The sequence below is a fragment of the Melospiza melodia genome, chromosome 17, assembly GCF_035770615.1.
Source record: "Melospiza melodia melodia isolate bMelMel2 chromosome 17, bMelMel2.pri, whole genome shotgun sequence".
NCBI lineage: Eukaryota > Metazoa > Chordata > Aves > Passeriformes > Passerellidae > Melospiza > Melospiza melodia.
The window spans coordinates 16,092,504-16,100,003 of record NC_086210.1 but is presented as its reverse complement, the minus strand read 5'-3'; positions in this window follow the sequence as shown (position 1 = coordinate 16,100,003).

Sequence of the window (7,500 nt, the reverse complement as noted above, 5' to 3'; positions counted from 1 at the left end):
GAGCCGGGACCGCTGCGCAGCTTCTCTTTCGCCACTCGATGATGCGAGCAGCGCGAGGCTCCGTCTTTTCCCTTTCGGCTCTCGTTCGCGCGAGTTCTTTGGGGCTTTTTCGTTTCCCCCCCTCTCTCTCTCTCTCTCTCTCTCTCTGGGCTCGCTCTCTCTCTTCTCTCTGGGCTTTCCTCGATCGCGCGCTTCCCCGGGGCCCGCGCCCCGCTTCGAGACTCGGCCTCGCGCTGGAAGTCAGGGCGCGCGGCGCGCGGAACGGGGCTCGGCCGGGGCTGACCCGCCCCCCCACAAAGCCGAACCACCCGCCCGCCGGCCGGTCGCCGGCGAAGCGACCGGCCGCCGGCGAGGTTGGGCCGAGCGGGGCACGCTCGCAGGGAGCGAAACCCCGCCCGGCGCGTCCCCCCACCGGGCCGCGCGGAAAGCACCGGACGTGCTAGAGGAGACAGCGACCCGACGAGGCGGGCGCGGCCCGGACACCGAGGCCCCCTTTTCAGCCGGGGCGGCTCGCTCTGCAGCAGGCGGCGGAACGGCAAAGGAGCGCGCGGATCGGGCTCTGGTCCCCCGTCCGCGCCCCATCGGCTTCGGGTCATTTTCAGCCTCTCTCTCGCTCGCTCTTCTCTCTCTCCATCATCCCCGCGGCTCAGCTCCAACCGCACCGCCGCCCGGCGCTGCTCGCGGCCGGCACCCACGGGCGCTCCCCGGACCGGGGCCGGCACCGGCACCTCGCGTGGCTTTTGAAGGACACCTGAAGGCTAGCGGGGCCACGCGGCCGTCACACAGCTGGGGTCGGTAAAGACGCCCTCCCCGGCAGCGGGAGGGGCGACACCTCGCCTGCGACGGGAAGCGAACTGGAAAAGGAGACCACCCTGCCCGAGCACCGGACACCCCCGCCGTGACTTCCCCGCGACAGAGAAGCCCCGGAAGGAGAGCCGGCCGGCCGAGGGCCCTCTCCGACGCCACCCGAAAAGCCTCATCGATCGGGCGCGCGGCCGAGGAAGGAGCCGCGCCAACAGCGACAAGGGCCCCACGGCCACGGTCCTGGGACAACGGCGACGGCCGCCCAAGCCCCGCCTGCGGAGCGCTCGCGGCAGAGGAGGAGCGCGGGGGGTGCCGCCACCCGCCCGCCCGGTTTCCCGCGGGCTCCAACGGCTTCCCCTTTCGGCTAGGCAACGGCAGGACTGGGACTGGGCTGGCCCGCCAGGCCGGGGGGACTCGGCTTCCCCTTCCGGCCCGGGGAACCCGGCCGAGCGTGCGAGAAAAAGTGCCACCGGACCGCGCCACCGGCGGCCGGCTCTCCCTTTTCCGGGAAAAAATTGCCGGGGGAGCGGCACGACAAAAAAAGGCACATGGAGGCGCGTTCGCAACGATCCGTGCTAGCCACGGGGGCCGCGGGCACGGGGCACCGGGGACCGTGGGGGGCGAGACGCGAGACTCACTCCCCCCACGGACCCGCCGGCTTCCCGCTCGCTCCCTTCTCTCTCGCCGCCGCCGCGCGCCCCTTCGTCGCAACGCTTCTCGGTGCCGCGGCTTAGGGCCGCCGGAGAAAAATTAAGATCCGCGGAGGCCGGGCGGGCGCCCCCACTCTGCCCGCACGCCGGCGCGCCTAAACCGCGGAAAAAAAAAAGCCGGGCCCGCGTGGCAACCCAGCCCGCCCGGCATAAGCGGCTCGGTCCGTGCGGCCACGACCGAGGTGGGCGAGGCGCCGCCGCCTCGCCCGGGACAAGTCCGGGGGGCTCCCTCCGTCGGGTGCCGGGTCCGTCAACTCCAAAAATCTCTGCCCGCCAACGCGGGTCCCCGGCTTAAGGCCGAGGAAGGGGGATGGTTTCAACAACGCGGGCCGGGGACGGGGCGCCCCGACCCCGGGCTCCGCAGCTTTACCGGGCGGGCCGACCGCCGCCGAGGCGGACCGACAGCCCAAAAAAGTGCCCGCCGAGTGGGCCCCGGCTTAAGGCCAGGCACGAAAGGGACGAGGCGCCGCCGCCTCGCCCGCCACCGCTGCCCAGGGGGGCCGCCCCCCCTTGCGAATCGGCCGGCAGAAGCCGGGCCGGCGCGGGAAAGCTCGCAGCTTCTCTCTCCGCCTTGCCTCGGACGCCAAGCGGCTTCCCTCTCGGATCGTCTTTCGGCAGCCCTTCTCCCTCGGCCTCGCGGGGAGATCGCCCCCGGTTCTCCGGCAGCCCTTCTCTCTCGGCCTCGCGGGGAGATCGCACCCCGGTTCTCCGGCAGCCCTTCTCTCTCGGCCTCGCGGGGAGACCGCCCCCGGTTCTCCGGCAGCCCTTCTCTCTCGGCCTCGCGGGGAGACCGCCCCCGGTTCTCCGGCAGCCCTTCTCTCTCGGCCTCGCGGGGAGATCGCCCCCGGTTCTCCGGCAGCCCTTGTCTCTCGGCCTCGCGGGGAGACCGCCCCCGGTTCTCCGGCAGCCCTTCTCTCTCGGCCTCGCGGGGAGATCGCCCCCGGTTCTCCGGCAGCCCTTCTCTCTCGGCCTCGCGGGGAGATCGCCCCCGGTTCTCCGGCAGCCCTTCTCTCTCGGCCTCGCGGGGAGATCGCCCCCGGTTCTCCGGCAGCCCTTCTCTCTCGGCCTCGCGGGGAGATCGCCCCCGGTTCTCCGGCAGCCCTTCTCTCTCGGCCTCGCGGGGAGATCGCACCCCGGTTCTCCGGCAGCCCTTCTCTCTCGGCCTCGCGGGGAGATCGCCCCCGGTTCTCCGGCAGCCCTTCTCTCTCGGCCTCGCGGGGAGATCGCCCCCGGTTCTCCGGCAGCCCTTCTCTCTCGGCCTCGCGGGGAGATCGCCCCCGGTTCTCCGGCAGCCCTTCTCTCTCGGCCTCGCGGGGAGATCGCCCCCGGTTCTCCGGCAGCCCTTCTCTCTCGGCCTCGCGGGGAGATCGCCCCCGGTTCTCCGGCAGCCCTTCTCTCTCGGCCTCGCGGGGAGATCGCCCCCGGTTCTCCGGCAGCCCTTCTCTCTCGGCCTCGCGGGGAGATCGCACCCCGGTTCTCCGGCAGCCCTTCTCTCTCGGCCTCGCGGGGAGATCGCCCCCGGTTCTCCGGCAGCCCTTCTCTCTCGGCCTCGCGGGGAGATCGCCCCCGGTTCTCCGGCAGCCCTTCTCTCTCGGCCTCGCGGGGAGATCGCCCCCGGTTCTCCGGCAGCCCTTCTCTCTCGGCCTCGCGGGGAGATCGCCCCCGGTTCTCCGGCAGCCCTTCTCTCTCGGCCTCGCGGGGAGATCGCCCCCGGTTCTCCGGCAGCCCTTCTCTCTCGGCCTCGCGGGGAGATCGCCCCCGGTTCTCCGGCAGCCCTTCTCTCTCGGCCTCGCTGTGCCAAGCTTTTCCGGGAAAGACGGGAGCCGGGACAAAGCCACAGACAGACTCGTCCCGGCTAGGCGGCACCTCCTCTGCCCTGCCGACCGCACCAGCACGGTCGCTCCCTTCCGCCTTAAACACAGGCACGGCATGAAACCAACCTGTGGGGATGCGGCCCGTCACCTCGCTCCCATAATACGGACAGATGAGTCCGAAGGCGCCCAAGCCTCCAAGGGGACTGATGGAGCTCGACCGGGAAAAGGCGCCACCGCAGGCCGCCTCTTACGATGAGGCAGCCGGAGGCAGCCGGCAACAGCGACCCCTTGGTGAACTTCCGCAGCCGGCCGGGACAACAGGTCTACCCAGCACCGGCCGAAATACGACTAAGTCCCGCCGGATCCGGGGTAGACCTGGTGTCCCGCCGCATCCGGGGTAGACCTGGTGTCCCGGGCTCCGGGGTAGACCTGGTGTCCCCGGCCACGGGGTAGACCTGGTGTCCCGCCGGACCCGGGGTAGACCTGGTGTCCCCGGCCACGGGGTAGACCTGGTGTCCCCGGCCACGGGGTAGACCTGGTGTCCCGCCGGATCCGGGGTAGACCTGGTGTCCCGGGCTCCGGGGTAGACCTGGTGTCCCCGGCCACGGGGTAGACCTGGTGTCCCCCCGCATCCGGGGTAGACCTGGTGTCCCGCCGGCCCCGGGGTAGACCTGGTGTCCCCGGCCACGGGGTAGACCTGGTGTCCCCGGCCACGGGGTAGACCTGGTGTCCCCGGCCACGGGGTAGACCTGGTGTCCCGCCGGCCCCGGGGTAGACCTGGTGTCCCCGGCCACGGGGTAGACCTGGTGTCCCGCCGGATCCGGGGTAGACCTGTTGTCCCCGGCCACGGGGTAGACCTGGTGTCCCGCCGGACCCGGGGTAGACCTGGTGTCCCCGGCCACGGGGTAGACCTGGTGTCCCCGGCCACGGGGTAGACCTGGTGTCCCGCCGGATCCGGGGTAGACCTGGTGTCCCGGGCTCCGGGGTAGACCTGGTGTCCCCGGCCACGGGGTAGACCTGGTGTCCCGGCGGCCCCGGGGTAGACCTGGTGTCCCGGGCGGCGGGGTAGACCTGGTGTCCCCGGCCGCGGGGTAGACCTGGTGTCCCGCCGGCCCCGGGGTAGACCTGGTGTCCCGCCGGCCCCGGGGTAGACCTGGTGTCCCGGGCCCCGGGGTAGACCTGGTGTCCCGGCCGCCGGGGTAGACCTGGTGTCCCGCCGGCCCCGGGGTAGACCTGGTGTCCCGGGCCCCGGGGTAGACCTGGTGTCCCGGCCGCCGGGGTAGACCTGGTGTCCCGCCGGCCCCGGGGTAGACCTGGTGTCCAAGGCCCCGGGGTAGACCTGGTGTCCCCGGCCACGGGGTAGACCTGGTGTCCCGCCGCATCCGGGGTAGACCTGGTGTCCCGGGCGGCGGGGTAGACCTGGTGCCCCGCCGGATCCGGGGTAGACCTGGTGTCCCCGGCCACGGGGTAGACCTGGTGTCCCGCCGGCCCCGGGGTAGACCTGGTGTCCCGGGCGGCGGGGTAGACCTGGTGTCCAAGGCTCCGGGGTAGACCTGGTGTCCCGCCGGCCCCGGGGTAGACCTGGTGTCCAAGGCCCCGGGGTAGACCTGGTGTCCCCGGCCACGGGGTAGACCTGGTGTCCCGCCGCATCCGGGGTAGACCTGGTGTCCCGGGCGGCGGGGTAGACCTGGTGTCCCGCCGGATCCGGGGTAGACCTGGTGTCCCCGGCCACGGGGTAGACCTGGTGTCCCGGCGGCCCCGGGGTAGACCTGGTGTCCCGGGCGGCGGGGTAGACCTGGTGTCCCCGGCCGCGGGGTAGACCTGGTGTCCCGCCGGCCCCGGGGTAGACCTGGTGTCCCGCCGGCCCCGGGGTAGACCTGGTGTCCCGGGCCCCGGGGTAGACCTGGTGTCCCGGCCGCCGGGGTAGACCTGGTGTCCCGCCGGCCCCGGGGTAGACCTGGTGTCCCGGGCCCCGGGGTAGACCTGGTGTCCCGGCCGCCGGGGTAGACCTGGTGTCCCGCCGGCCCCGGGGTAGACCTGGTGTCCAAGGCCCCGGGGTAGACCTGGTGTCCCCGGCCACGGGGTAGACCTGGTGTCCCGCCGCATCCGGGGTAGACCTGGTGTCCCGGGCGGCGGGGTAGACCTGGTGTCCCGCCGGATCCGGGGTAGACCTGGTGTCCCCGGCCACGGGGTAGACCTGGTGTCCCGCCGGCCCCGGGGTAGACCTGGTGTCCCGGGCGGCGGGGTAGACCTGGTGTCCAAGGCTCCGGGGTAGACCTGGTGTCCCGCCGGCCCCGGGGTAGACCTGGTGTCCAAGGCCCCGGGGTAGACCTGGTGTCCCCGGGCGGCGGGGTAGACCTGGTGTCCCGCCGGATCCGGGGTAGACCTGGTGTCCCCGGCCACGGGGTAGACCTGGTGTCCCGCCGGCCCCGGGGTAGACCTGGTGTCCCGGGCGGCGGGGTAGACCTGGTGTCCCCGGCCCCGGGGTAGACCTGGTGTCCCGGGCCCCGGGGTAGACCTGGTGTCCCGGGCCCCGGGGCAGACCTGGTGCCTCACCGTCCCCATCGAGCCCGGAGCCGGGCAAAGCTCACAGCCTCATATCACCCCGGAGCCAGACGGCTCGATCGGCCCCGTCCCGCGCAATGAACCCCACCCCGCTTTCCAGATTAATACCTACTTCATGGCCGCTCTAGTCGCTTGGAACGAGAAACTCATCCGGAAAAAACAAACAGACAATAACGATTGGCACATTTTATTTCTCCTCCTTTCGTATCCAGAGCACTCCCAGCCGAGCCGACGGGCAACCCGTGCCCCGTGGTCTGCCTGCTGACACGCTGAACTGGCGAAACAGCGCCCCCGCCCCCGCCCCCGCCCTGTCCCACCCACGCCCTCCTGAGAGCCTACACAGCCCGGCCCCCCTGGCCCCGATGCGGCTCGCCCCGCCCCGCCCCGCCCCGCCCCGCCCACCGGTAGAGGCGGCCGCCGCCGGCACCACCGCCAGCACACAGGCGGCCACTTTCGGGCGGGTTCTTTCACGGTCCGCAGAGGTCTTCCGCCCTCGACCTCAGTCCAGGGGGCCGTGGGGGCTCGGTGCCGAGGCGCCCGGGGCCGGCACGAAGCCGCCGGCCCTTGGCCCTCGTCCGCACACAGACACAGATACAGCGCCACACCCACCGACCCCCCCCCCCCCCCCGTGCGCACGCTCACTCCCCAAGGTCATCCCTTCAGGCCACCACACCGCCCCCTCGCCGCCCCCCGCCACCTGCCCCCGCCCCCCCGCCGGGCAGCGGGGCACGCCCGCCCGCCTGCCTGGCTGCCCGTCCGCATGCACGCTCTCGCGTGCCCTCACTCCCTGGCCCTGGCCCCGTCCCCGTCCCCGCCACCGCCCCCTGCCCTTACCCCTGCCCTTGCCGTCTCTGACGGAGCCGCCCACGCCCGTCGGCGGTTGGGGGCACCCCACCCAGCCTCTCCCATCAGCCTCCCTGGCGCCGTCTGCATACTTTTCCCGCTTGCTAGGCACCCGTAGAGGAAGGCCGGCCAGGGACCACAGGTCTAGCCACGGGCTAGGCGGCCGTGAGCTAGGGCCGGCGCGGGACACCAGGTCTACCCCGGGGCCAGCGGGACACCAGGTCTACCCCGGGTATTAGGACACCAGGTCTACCCCGGGGCCTTGGACACCAGGTCTACCCCAGGCCCTGGGACACCAGGTCTACCCCGGGCCCTTGGACACCAGGTCTACCCCGGGCCCTGGGACACCAGGTCTACCCCGGGCCCTTGGACACCAGGTCTACCCCGGGGCCCGGGACACCAGGTCTACCCCGGGGCCTTGGACACCAGGTCTACCCCGGGCCCCGGGACACCAGGTCTACCCCGGGTCCCGGGACACCAGGTCTACCCCGGGGCCCGGGACACCAGGTCTACCCCGGGGCCTTGGACACCAGGTCTACCCCGGGCCCTGGGACACCAGGTCTACCCCGGGCCCTTGGACACCAGGTCTACCCGGGGCCCTGGGACACCAGGTCTACCCCGGGGCCTTGGACACCAGGTCTACCCCGGGGCCTTGGACACCAGGTCTACCCCGGGCCCTGGGACACCAGGTCTACCCCGGGCCCTTGGACACCAGGTCTACCCCGGGGCCTGGGACACCAGGTCTACCCCAGGCCCTGGGACAC